The sequence below is a fragment of the Schistocerca piceifrons genome, chromosome 2 (assembly GCF_021461385.2).
Source record: "Schistocerca piceifrons isolate TAMUIC-IGC-003096 chromosome 2, iqSchPice1.1, whole genome shotgun sequence".
Classification (NCBI taxonomy): Eukaryota; Metazoa; Arthropoda; class Insecta; order Orthoptera; family Acrididae; genus Schistocerca; species Schistocerca piceifrons.
The window spans coordinates 541,944,265-541,958,290 of NC_060139.1; the positions used below are offsets into that span (position 1 = coordinate 541,944,265).

Below are 14,026 nucleotides of genomic sequence, written 5' to 3' on the forward strand. Positions count from 1 at the left end.
GCTTCTTTATAAAGGCAACAATGTATTGTTAGTGACTGCATACTGACAATTTTTTTTTTTTTTGTCACTCTTGAAACCATGAAAACGATACCGCTCCAGCCTTCACTCCCTCTCACATGCTCTCTTTAGTGTTACCACTCGTCACCTATTCTGTCTCACTGCCCTTTCCTCCTATCTCAGTAGCCCCTCGTAATGCCCACAACCATTTGCTAGACATTTCAAAAAACTCGCAAATAGGGCAATCTACTGGAACAAGTATGTTTCAAATTTCACTCTGTCTGTTTAAACTCGGGGTCTCCCATTGATTTCAGTCCAGCATACAGCATCCACGGTGCCATCCCTCTGTCAGTCTGTAGCTCATTTCTTTCACATACCTAGTTATTACAAAATTCATGATTTATGTGACCACTGCCACTTTTTTAAAATTGTTCTTCCTCTGCCACACTAATACCTGTCGCAATCCATCTCATCCAGAAATTTAAAGAATACCGATTGGCATACATTCATTGTTTCTTCAAATCTGATCTTCCCTCTCAAGGAGAAGTGAACATATCCTCTGACGCACCTCTACTGTGATATCATTTGTGACTAAACATAACTCAGTTTGACCCCACCATAATTATTGAAGAACTAGCAAATCACTTTGACTCAGCTTCGGTGTCTGGAACTGCCTTCCACTGCCATGAAAGAGGAATAGAAATATTCATCTACGCCTAAATTCTGAACGTTGTGAATCATATAGTGACCAATACAACAAATGGGAAAACTTTTTTGCCATGAGGAATCCCAAGACCGTGATCACTACAGACCTGAAAATGAAGCAATTATTTATGAAATAGTTTTCATTTATATTTGTAAAATTCACATCTAATTTTCTTTGTGTTTGAAAGAGGGGGACATACAAATTTAAGAGGATGTGACACTACATGCCTGAAGATAAAGCCTTAGTGCTTTAAAATTGATTATTACAAAAAATTGGTGATTGTGGAGCTTTGTAAATTTTGCTTTTACGAAAACTACAACAGTGCTTTTTTTTAATGGTCTTTGTTAGTTTACTACTTTCGGCTCTATTTAAGCTTTCAACAAGTGATTGTATCAGATGAGAAATGACAGCATTTTCCTGCCAGTGAACTGAATGCTTTTCTGGTTGAAGGTGTTTTTTGACTTTTTTTTCTTTTCCCAACCAGTTTGATAATTACAAACTCTGCAGAATATGAATGTCAACCTTTTGTAGGCACTCATAGTCGTGCAACCCATACTGTCCAGTGCTACAGATGAAAATGATAAGACACTTAGCATAGAAATAGAACCAAAAATAACTTTGTTCGCATGTCGGGAAGAATTTAGATGCTGACACAATATTTTGACAGGTTTTGTTTTCTGATCACTATAGTGCAGAACACAAACATTATAAACTGGCAATTGGCAGCAAACATGAGCAAAGGTAGCATTGAGATTGCCAGAGGGGGCGAGGAACAACGCTTGGAAATAAGCCCCACCTCCCAGTCTCAGGGCAGCCAGCCTACAATAATGTAATGTATTTCTGTGAAGGCAAAGCTGGAACATGGTCATAGTGATCATTGTCAGTCTCTTCTGGTATTGTGAGGATCATGATCAGACTCCGTGATGGACCAGGATTAGTCTCTTCACTAAATTAAAAATAAGAAAATATCAAGTAAAACAAATACTAACAAAGAGATAGAGGGGCTGGCCAGTACTTACCTCAGCTCAGCACAGCCGATAGATACACATAAAACAGAACTGAAAATTTACATTCCTAGCTTTCGGAACAAATGTTCCTTCATCAGGGAGGAGAGAGGGGAAAGAAAGGGAAGAAGGGAAAGGCATTTTCCTTTCCCTTCTTCCCTTTCTTTCCCCTCTCTCCTCCCTGATGAAGGAACATTTGTTCCGAAAGCTAGGAATGTAAATTTTCAGTTCTGTTTTATGTGTATCTATCGGCTGTACTGAGCTGAGGTAAGTACTGGCCAGCCCCTCTATCTCTTTGTTAGTATTTGTTTCACATCTTTATATGAGATTTTCCATTAATCATTTAAAATATCAAGTAATGCACAACACAAAGCACCTGGTAACAGTTACCAGGGAATTGCTTGCTAAGGTTGGCAGTATCAAAAATGAGATGTTGTAGAGTAACACATAACTTTGGTGAAGAGGTTTGTTGCACAGGCATTTTTCGAACCAAAAACAGATGATAATTGCCACTATAAAAATTTATTTTCATAATGAATTATTATAACCTACTATTTGGATGCATGTTTCATAGATGTGCATGTATTACGAATGGATGGATATTGTGTATGTGCAAGCCAGAATGACACTGAACATCGTACCACGTCCTCGGTACCTGCTGGTTGAATGGTTTATTCCATGTTGTTGGGTCCTGCCTTAGAGATGTGGTGTGAGTCATGTAGGAAGAGTGACCATGGAAATGCCTGTGACATCACATGGACAAGAGAAAACCTGTTATAAATACAGTTGGAATCAGTTGAATAAAACAAGCCATTTCTGGACTTAGTCCTTATTGACGTAAATGTGATGTTCCAAATACTGAAGCAATTTTATAATTCATGATCATTGTAGATGAGAGTACTACATATTGAAATGTTGTTTATGTGAAGCCTTGTATTTATTTTGAGAATTGGATATTGGTTTTGTACTCTTAACTTCCAGCAGTAACTGCAGCACTTCGATAAACGAAGTTTGATCAGAGAAGGTTGGCAAGTGTGCTGCAGTAATAATCTGAACAAGATAGAAAAATAGAAAGTCATAGCTCCCCATCAAATTTTACTTCGCTACCCAATATCACGGTAAGAAGCCAGCAGAACATCGCATATAGTGACTGGTGACAACAACCCAGAACAAATATGGCTAGGAGTAAACAGAAGTTATGAAGAATAGTAAATAACAAGTATAGTAAACAGAAATATTAAAGAGAATTGATGAATTTTGAGTACAAAGATTTACTGGAGTTGATATCTGTTGTCAATAGTTATGAAGATCAGCAGCAAAGATTACACTGCCGTTTAGACTCAAATACTAACCCTGAGAATGAAGAATTTTTAAGATGTTTGGGTAGTCGATGAACAGTTTTTAACTACAATTACAACAGAGAGGAAAATTACTAGTCCATGAGATGGAAGATATTGACTGATTAAAGAAGGCTTCTGTCATATTAATCCTACAACCAATCTACAAGAGCAGTTGTGGATTGCAGTTGCAGCTCATCAGCCTGCAATGGCAGCAGTGTTAACAGCACACTCACATTTGGTGACACAGCACAACCTACAGATGGATTCGGCTTCCAGTCGGCATCTACACATAGCCAGATTCTTATGAACTGTATAAAATGTGAGTTGATTAGTTTCCAAAAGATTTTTGGGGGTGGTGTTTGTGTTGGGGGGGGGGGGGGGGCGGCATACTGCAAGTGATTTTGCAACCAGAGTTTGTGGCTGTACTACAGCATCATACCTAGCTTTGTTAAGATATTAAACCAAGGTAAATAAATGTTTTGTTGTAGATGTTGTTTGTCTGTGGCAACAAGAAAAATGGTTGTGTATGTGCCTATGTGGTTTAGAACATTTAAGTACACAAGGAGCTAACTGCTAGTATAGAAGCAATAAATGTGACAGGAGACAACACTAAAACCAAATTAAAACATGAGATTAAAAAAACAAAAAAGAAACTTGCACAAATGCCAAACTCAAACAGCCTATCAGTGAGCCATGTTAGGAAAAGCGAGAGATCCACAGTAACGTATTGCAGTTACAGACAAAACTTTCTACCTCACTGAGGAGCTAAATTTGGAAATTTGGAACATTGCAGTTTAGTTCAAAATGAAGTGAATGAGCAATTTAGAGATGCGAACAAGGAATTGAAACAATTAAAAGAATTAACTGGGCAGGCATTTAACACAATACATGTACAAATCTCAGGCAATCAAGTAATGTTGAGAGTGTTGGCATTTCAGACTACACACTTGTTAGTTTGGATGTGCCAGTAGTTGACATAGTCTGTAATAAAGTAAGACATAAGAGTGAACTGTCTGTAGATACAGCTCATTCTAATGCAGAAACAGGTAGAACAGAGAGTGAACTACCAAAAATTTGGGATGAGTTGACTTCAGCTAAGGAAGGAAACTCGAGGAGGTACATAATTAAGCTATGATACACTGGCACAGATAGTGAGGGAGGATTGGAAGAAACTATTGGCACCCTAATGACAGAAGTTTATGACATAACAAATTCTTAAGAAGTAGATTTCAAGCAAATATTTGTGTGTTCCTGAAAGTTTACTGAAGTACCCTGTGGACGGAAACCTAGCTTTGAAAGGTACTTTAACTGTAATGAGTATGCTGATGAAGATTAAAGCCTTAAGCACAGGTTTATTGGAGAATGGGATATGAGCGGATGTACCAAAGCACATTGAGTGTGTCACTTCTTTTTTTTTTTTTTTTTTTAAAAAAAAAAAAAGAAGTATTTGATGGAGAATATTTATTTGAATGGAGCATTATTCCATGAAAGTGAAAGCGTATTATGTAAGCTGTTACACTACTTCTTATCTGTGGAAGCAGTAAGGTTTATAAGCAATATATGCTGTGTAATTTTAGGCATGCTACTTTATCTGCTGGTGCTGAAGAGAAGTGTACTGTTTGGTGAAAGAGTCAGAAGCCTAAATTTAAGATGTGTATATTGCTCAAATCCCGGAGCCGGTTCAGTTACTTCATGCCGGGGATACCATAGGGCATGCCTCATGTTGTGTGCCTCTTGAAAATCTGTATCTGAAGTAGAAACATTTTGATTTAATTTTCAATGTGGGTTAAGATTTTATGAATTTATGTACTTACCTGAGTCAGTGGCATTATCTACAGTTATTTGTTTATTGTTGGGGAAGAATAGCGAGAATATTGTTAAGATGAATTTGTGTCACTGTGTATTGTTAGCAAACTGCAGAAAATAAAAGATGGGCTGAAAACTGATGAATATTTGGGAAAAGTAATAAATTTGTGGACAGATGATGTTAGTAGAGGATAAAAAGAACTGGTTCTTCGGAGTGGATAAATTATTTCGGAGACTGTGTGTACTGAATCTTAGTAGAGGATAAGATTCGGGGTATGGACATTTTGGTATATGGAAGAGTATGCTATGACAATTATATTATTCTAGAAATCTAGGTAGAGAAGTAAAAATGATATTAATAAGTTGTGACTTTGGTCAAAATGTTAAAGAAAATAATGGATAGATAAATTATTCATCGTATCCAGAGATTCCTAAACCATTACATGATTTAACAGCAGCAGATAAATTTTTTTTTGTCATTCACCAAAGGGCAGAGTTGTGTTTCTTATATATTTGGAGATCGTGTTGCTTTTATTTTTGTTTTTAATGGTTAATTTTCACAGACATCTATTTTTCTCAAAACTTTGTTCCTTTGCTTTGGGCTCTTGTGGTTCTGTGTCTCCATTGCCTAAGAGAAAGGCAGGTGTGAGGCAAGGACCGAGGACATGTTGAAGCACCAGTTACCACCTGCAGAGTTCTGAGAAAGTGATGTCTGGGGAAGAATCCAGATAGATAGCATGTGTGGTGAAACAGGCACCAAGGTCACGACTGTCATGTTGTAGAACATGCTCTGCAACACAATATTGTGCAATGCCAGCATGCAAACTCGGTCTACGCCCTTTTGTCCTAATTGATGACTTTATGGAAGTCATGCCGATATAAAAGGCCGCACAGTGTTTACATAACAGCTGGTATATGGTTGGTAGATTCTATGACAGAATGGACCTCATTTCAGAGCATGATTTTTAGGAAGTCATAGCCTTGTTGAAGTACCTGATTAATACGTTCAAGACCATGATAGTACTGAGTGACCAGAGGTGTACTCAAAAGGTTTTTTGGAGGGATCAGCAGTGCCCAGATTGGATGTGATGGCCCAGGAAATCTGCTTTTGAACTAGGCTGGTGGCGGTGGCGTAATTATGTATGGAGAAGGCTGAGGTGAGAACAGCTGTGTTGTGCAGTAAAGTGTCTACATCTGAACAAATACTTTTGCCTTGAATTCCAAGGCTGTATGAAGGGAACGTTTGACATGGAAACGATGGCAACCGTCAAAATGTTACGGTAAAGATGAGACCAGTGTTAAGGAAAATAGCATGGGATTTGGAATAGGACCATGTGAAATTTAATTGGGTGAATATATTTAGAGATTCCAGGAATTTTAAAAGGTCAGCCTCACCATGAGTCCATGTGGCAAAGATGTCAATCAGTTGATCTAAAACAAACCAAGGGCTGAAAGCTTATGGATACCAGGAAAGCCCCTCCAAGTGACCTATGAAAGGTTGGTGTAGGGATGAGCCATCCTGGTTCCCATGGCTGTACCTCTGATCTGTTTGTATGTTTGCCCCTCAAAGGTGAAGCAGTTGTTGGTAAGTATAAACTAGATTATGGTGAGCAGGAAGGATGTCATAGGTTTAGAGTGAGGTGAGTGCTGTCTGAGGTAATGTTCAGCAGCAGACCGACCATGTACATGGTACAGAGAAAGGTGGCATCACTGGTGACAAGCAAGTCGTGTGGTGGGAGTGGGATGGACACAGATTTCAGGTGATATAGGAAATGATTGGTGTTTTTGATATAAGAGGGAAGTCTTTGAACTATGGGTTGCAAGTGTTGATCGACTATGGCAGATATAAAAGTGGTGGTTGCTTTAAGGCCAGCAACTATGGGATGGCCAGGATGATTGTGTCTGTGGGTCTTAGGAAGAAGGTAAAAGGGGGGGGGGGGTCTATCGTCTGGGGGTGTTAGTCCTTGTGAGGAATCTGAGGTTTTAAGGAATCAAGAGGATGGGGTCTTGATGGCAGGTGCTGTATGTAGAGGTGCCAGACAGCTGGCATAGAGATCCTGTCGCTCAAGTGCCATAGTGGTAGATCACTTGTCTGCTGTGATGGTAGTGATGGAGCCATCAGTTTTTAGGGAACAAAGAGCCTGGAGTTGTGCAGAGGATGGATTAGGGTCATGAAGCAATGCAGGATGTGAGGAATTCTTGGAAGGGATGATTTTGAGGTAGTGGTGGTGGATGAAGTTGGGACTGTGGTTGGAATTGTTAAAGGTAGGGTTCAGTGCCAGATTTGCTATTGGAATGGTTTAGGGATTTGGCCACAAATGATATTTCCAGTTGTCATTACTTGTGAAGGAAAGTAGGTCCTTCACACAGCACAATTACATGGATGTTTAGGGCTGAAAATGAGACCCATGCAGATTATTAAAGTGGTGAGAGTGCTTTAGACGAGAAGTTGAGAACACTGCATGAGTTATTGGTCTGGGAGACAGTGGTGAAGGCCAAGCTTGGCTTGTAGGAGAGGAGTGGTGGATGATGGTTTGAATGTTTAGGAAGCTGCAGAGGGGCAAAAAGGGAAGCACCACAGTTGAGGTAGTTTGGCAGAAGGTGGGATAGCTTTTTGAGGTGAAGTCTGGCATTTGTTGCAGTCTGAAATTGGCTTGGTGGATGAGGCCATATAAGGGAACATGACAGGCAGATCACTGCAGGATTTTTGAAAGGAGAGAAGTCTGATGGAGTGGAAGTTGGTAGATGAGACATATAGGTCACAGATTAGCAGGCTAAGTGCAAAAGACTGCTGTATTTGAAATTGTAAAAGAGGCTGGTGTAGAGTAGGATTACATCAGAAAAATGGGGACTTTTAATGTTAGGCTTTGGGGAGTCACTCCAAGGGACAAGCAGGTTTCAAGAAACAGCATGTGGGACCTTATTTCCAATAGTGGAAATGCATGTTTTCAAAAGAAATGGATGTAATATGTGATGGGATTCATCATTGTGAGGGAGGTTGGTTTGGAGTGTTAGAGATGGTGGGAGCGGCAACGAAGAGAAGCAGAGCATAGAAAAACAGAAGAAAGCAAGGAAAAAGAGTGCAAAAATTGGAAAAATTCATATAAAAATTGTTAGAACAGACAAGGGTTAAAGAGAGCTAATGAACAGGTGAGAATATCTCAACGGAAAAGTGCCCTATTATGATACTCAAAAAAAATATTGGGAAAAAAATGATTGGGAAAGTCTTGAGAGGAGGCAAAATTTTCAAAACTGGACTAACAGTAACAGAAAGCCATTGGAGAACATTTAATCTATCGTGTTTGGAATGTTACTTAAAATTGGAGATGGTGGTAAAAGTCAATCACAGCGGTCTGGCAAAAAAAGGCCACAATAACATGAAACAATTATGTAAAGAACAATGAACCCACCTATGTTCATGGAAATCACTACTTGAAAAGATTTAGGGGCCAGATGTTGGCTAATTTAGCTGGTACAGATAATTAAACATGCGAACTAGCACATCAGGTAGAAAACAGATGATAGTTTGAACACAGATTGATGAGAGGGTTACATGAGAAGGAGTGATGGCCACACAGGTTAATATATCAACAAAATACATTAAAAAATATAAGTAATTGAATAGATAAAAAGTCTACTCACCAAGTGACAGCACAAGAACACACACATGTAAGAGGTATTAAAATTTGCTAGCTTTCGGAGCCAGTGGCTCCTCCTCCTGGCAGGAAGGTTGAAGGGGAAGGAAGAGGGGTGAAGGAAAAGGACTGGTGAGGTTTAGGGAAATGGGTAGAGTTCAGAAAAGCCACCCAGAACCCCAGGTCAGGAGACTTACCAGACAAGATGAGAAGGAGGGACTGATTGTTGAAGGCTGCATCAGACACGATTAGAAAAGCTGAGACATTAATAGTGGAAGATTAGGTAATATGACAGACAGAGAGAACTGCTAGAACATAAAGCACAATTTAATAAGAGCAAAAAGCTAAGTGCATTGTATGTGATAGAGGCAGGAGGGAGACGGCAAAAAATAGAGAAATGAAAAATGCAAAAAAAAAATTAAGAGGGTGTGAAGAAAGGATTAGCTGCTGTGAAGAACTGAAGAGACAAAAGAAATTAACAGAAATTAAGGCCAAGTGGGTGGCAAAAATCTTGACCAATCTCCTGAACATCCAGCATTTTCCACCACCTTCCAGACCAATAACAACACACTAGCACAAAAACCAGTCACATTAGTACAGTGTTCTCGACCTCTTGTCTAAAGCACTCACCCCCTGAATTATCTGTACTTTCAAAGGGACTCATTTTCAGCCCTAAACGAGCATTTAATTGTGCTGCTTTCGTGAACACATAAGCCCAAGGACTAGTCACAACAGTACAGTGTCCTTAACCTCTCATCTAAAGCACTCTCCCCTCCTGAATTATCTGTATTATCTAAGGACCTCACTTTCAGCCCTAAACCTGCATTTGATCATGCTGCTTTAGTGAAGAACCTCCATTCCTTCATACATAATATCCATTGGAAATATCACTTTGCAACCCAACCCCAAAACCTTTCAAACTGCAAACCTGACATTGAACCCTGCCTTGGACAGTTCAGACCATGATCCCAATTTGATCCACCACCACTACCTCAAAATCATCCCTTCCAAGAATTCCTCACATCCAGCATTGCCTCACAACCCTTCCTCAGGTTCCTACAACATGACCCTAACTTGTTCTCTGCAGAACTCCAGGATCTACTTTTTCTAAAAGTTGATGACTCCATCGTTATACTCCCAGCAGACAAAGGATCTAAACTGTAGTACTTGACCGAAAGGGGTATGTTTGTGAAGGTCTACACAAGCTGTCTGACACCTACATACAGTGTCTGCCATCAAGATCCCATCCATGTGATTCAAACTGACCTGTAGACCCTCCTTAACACCTCATTCCCTTCACAAGTACTACCACCTCAATCCATAGAACTTCTCACCCCACCCAAACCATGCACCCCCACCACTTACCTTCTTCCTAAGATCCACAAACCCAGTCATGATGGCCATCCTATAGTTGCTGGATTCAAAGCACCAACTGAACGTATATCTGCCTTAGTTTATCAACACCTGCAACCCATAGTACAAAAACTCTCTTCCTACATCAAAGATACCAACTGTCCTAGATCGTCTGAAATCTGTGCCCATCCCAGTCCCACCACATACCTTGCTTGTCACCATTGATGTCGCCTCCCTCTATACCAACATCCCCTACATACATCGTCTGTCTGCTGCAGAACATTTCTCAGTCAGTGCCCACCCGCTTCCAAACCTGTAACAACCCTCCTACTCACCTTAATCAGCTCTATACTGCCAACTACTACTTCACCTTTAAGGGGCAGACATAGAAACAGATCAGGGGTACAGCCATGGGAACCAGGGTGGCTCCTTCCTATGCCAACCTTTCATGGGTAGCTTGGAAGGGGCTTATCGAGATCCACAAGTCTTCAGCCCCTGGTTTGGTTTAGGTACATTGATGACATCTTTACCATATGGGCTCATGGTGAGGCTGACCTGATAAAATTCCTGGAACCTCTTAATACCTTCTCTCAGTTAAATTTCACATGGTCCTATTCTGAAGGCCAGCTACACACTTCTGTCCACATTGAACCTACCAACAAACATAAGTACCTACATTTTGATAGTTGCCATCCTTTCCATGCCACACGTTCCCTGACATACAGCCGTGGCTTCTGAGGCAAACATATTTGTTCAGATGCAAACTCTTTACAGCAATACATCACCATTCTCACATCAGCCTTCACTGCTCATAATTACCCCACCAGCCTAGTTAAAAAGCAGATTTCCCGGGCCATCACTTCCAATCCTGGTACTGCTGATCCCTCCACAAAACAGCTTTGGAGCACACCATTGGCGACTCAGTATTATCCTGGTCTGGAGTGTGTTAATCAGCTACTTCGACAGGGCCATGACTTCCTAAAATTATGCCTTGAAATGAGATCCATTCTGTCAAAAATTTTGCTCTCCACACCTAGAATAGCTTTCTGTTGCCCTCCCAGTCTCCGCAGTATTCTTGCCCGACCACATACTCTTTCTGCACCCATCTCCCTACCCTATGGCTCCTATCTCATGACCGTGCCCACTGCAAGACTTGCCCTATGCACCCTCCTACCACCACCTATAATAGTCGTGTAACTGGCAAAACATATATTATCAAAGGGAGAGTCACCTGTGAAACGACACGTCATATACCATCTATTATGTAAACACTTATCAGCCGTCTACATTGGAATGACTACCACCAATTTATCAATTAAGATGACTGGGCATAGGCAGAGAGTATATACTGGCAACTTGCAACATCCTGTTGCAGAGCATGCTCTACAACATGACATTTGTGACCTCGACACCTGTTTCACCATACGCATCATCTGGATTCTTCCCCCAGACATGATTTTCTCAGAACTCCGCAGATGGGAACTAGCACCTGTGCTTAATGTACGATAATTTCTTCCGTCTCAGCTTTTCTTCTCTGTAACAACTCTTTGCTTCACTCTGTTTTAGTTTTCTGCATCTTTCATTGTCTTTCCCATCTATTTTCCACCACCTGTTCCCTCCTCTGTTGTGTACAATGCACTTAGCTTCTCACTCTTATTAACTTGTGAAAAATGTTTTAGTAGTAATCCCTGTCTTCCACCTTTAAGCTCTCACGTTTTCAAATCTCATCTGATGCAGTCCCCAACACTTAGTCTTCCCTTCTCATCACATATGGTAAGTATCCCCTGACCCACGGTTCTGGGTGACTTTCCCAAAATCCACCCCTGCTCCTCTACAGTCCTTTTTCTTCACCCATCTTCCTTTCCCTTCAATTCTTCTGCCTGAAGAAGGGGCCACTGGCTCAGAGAGCTTACCAATCGCAACAGTCTTTTATGTGCATGTTCTGCGACCATTTGGTGAGTAGATTTTTCATCTATAAAATTAAATAATTTTAATAAATGAATAAAAGGTTTATTTAACTTTGACACAAGTTTTTGTCAGAGGGATTTCTTGATAATTTAAAACTGCCAATGACTGTGAAAGCATCACTTGGTGCACAGAGTAGCAAACTGTTTTCTTGAGGTATTATGTTCAACATTTACCAAAGTACATATTCATAAGAAACTTTAACAACTCATTAGTCGTATACTGTGATGTTGACTCCCTCAGATGAGGGGATGAACTGGAGTGAGCTCTTGCATACTCAAACTAGACTGACCTCAGCATGAGGCTGTTGCTTTGCTGAGAGGGAGGCATTCTCTTCTGCTATGCCTCCCGTTGGTTGTTATGGGTTGCAGTGAGCTCTCGGTAATGCCTGAGGTATGAATTGGCATTGCCATCTTTTGTGTTCCGCACGATCTCTGGATGATACCACAAAAGTCTTCAATCACAGTTCACAATTAAAGAAAGAAACAAGCAAGTTTTTCCATCATTATGAAGGTACTTACAAAATTATAGTGACTCCACATCTTAAGGCTGTTTTCTTAGTAGATTCTTAAAGTTAAAAAGAAAAAAAAGCCTCTATAACATAGATACCATCAAAATTATAGAAAGGATATATTGGTACTCCGCATATGAAAGAGAGACAGAGTTGCAGAAAACACAGCTAAAAGACTGCTATACATTTGAGCTTTTGGCCACAAGGCAAGGCCTTGCAGACAGCCGTTGTAACCACATACGATTGTTGAACCATATAATAAGAGGGCATTCAGAGTAACAGTAGTGAATGAGTAGGTAAAGAGGAGTAAAACATATCTCACAAGACAGATTGAAATCCAGGCATGAATATGGGCTACGGTACGAGTAAGTTACCTCGATATGTGTAAAATTGAGAAGGTAGATTTGTAAATTCTATTAGCAGGATATTGTACCCTAACCTGTATGAAAGTATGGTGTGATGGAAAGAGATGGACCTAGAAAAAAAAGGTGACCTTTACATGAGAGAAAAAGGAAAGTACACAAATAGGAACACTATCACTGTGGAAAATTAAAATATTATTTGAGGATAATCTTTCTGTGGAAAGAGGTGTATCTTGACATCAGTTAGTTCTGTCAGTTTCAAAACTTCTCCAAAATAGCAAAGATGTGGAATTTACATGGGTTTCTTGTCAGAGTTTTGCATGCTATCCTTCATTATTGTAGAGATAGCTATCTGATTATAGAATGCCCAACAACAACTGCTTGTTAATTGTTCAAAACAGGTAACTCCTCTGGTTCAGTGGCAGTCTGATTGCTTAAGGTGTTTGGTGAGGAAACTGGCCTCATAACAAGAGATGTAACACCTACACAGGGCAATATCCCAGTATCGCTCTATAAGTTTTGGAGAGTTTCATGTACTCTTCCTAAAGGACTCTCGGTTTCCTTACCCATGGTGCACCACACATCCAGTGCCTTTTCAAAGTGTTAACAGTACGTCCCCCCCCCATGAACCATGGACCTTGCCGTTGGTGGGGAGGCTTGCGTGCCTCAGCGATACAGATAGCCGTACCGTAGGTGCAACCACAACGGAGGGGTATCTGTTGAGAGGCCGGACAAACGTGTGGTTCCTGAAGAGGGGCAGCAGCCTTTTCAGTAGTTGCAAGGGCAACAGTCTGGATGATTGACTGATCTGGCCTTGTAACAATAACCAAAACGGCCTTGCTGTGCTGGTACTGCGAACGGCTGAAAGCAAGGGGAAACTACAGCCGTAATTTTTCCCGAGGGCATGCAGCTTTACTGTATGATTACATGATGATGGCGTCCTCTTGGGTAAAATATTCCGGAGGTAAAATAGTCCCCCATTCGGATCTCCGGGCGGGGACTACTCAAGAGGATGTCGATATCAGGAGAAAGAAAACTGGCGTTCTACGGATCGGAGCGTGGAATGTCAGATCCCTTAATCGGGCAGGTAGGTTAGAAAATTTAAAAAGGGAAATGGATAGGTTGAAGTTAGATATAGTGGGAATTAGTGAAGTTCGGTGGCAGGAGGAACAAGACTTCTGGTCAGGTGACTACAGGGTTATAAACACAAAATCAAATAGGGGGAATGCAGGAGTAGGTTTAATAATGAATAGGAAAATAGGAATACGGGTAAGCTACTACAAACAGCATAGTGAACGCATTATTGTGGCCAAGATAGATACGAAGCCCACACCTACTACAGTGGTA

The 14,026-nt window shown here is 40.6% G+C and overlaps 1 protein-coding gene across 2 annotated transcripts in view; it reads left to right on the top strand.

The window, feature by feature from the left end:
- The window catches only part of LOC124777778, a 73,188-nt gene that overhangs the window by 17,717 nt on the left and 41,445 nt on the right, over nucleotides 1–14,026 (top strand). The window lies entirely within an intron of this gene.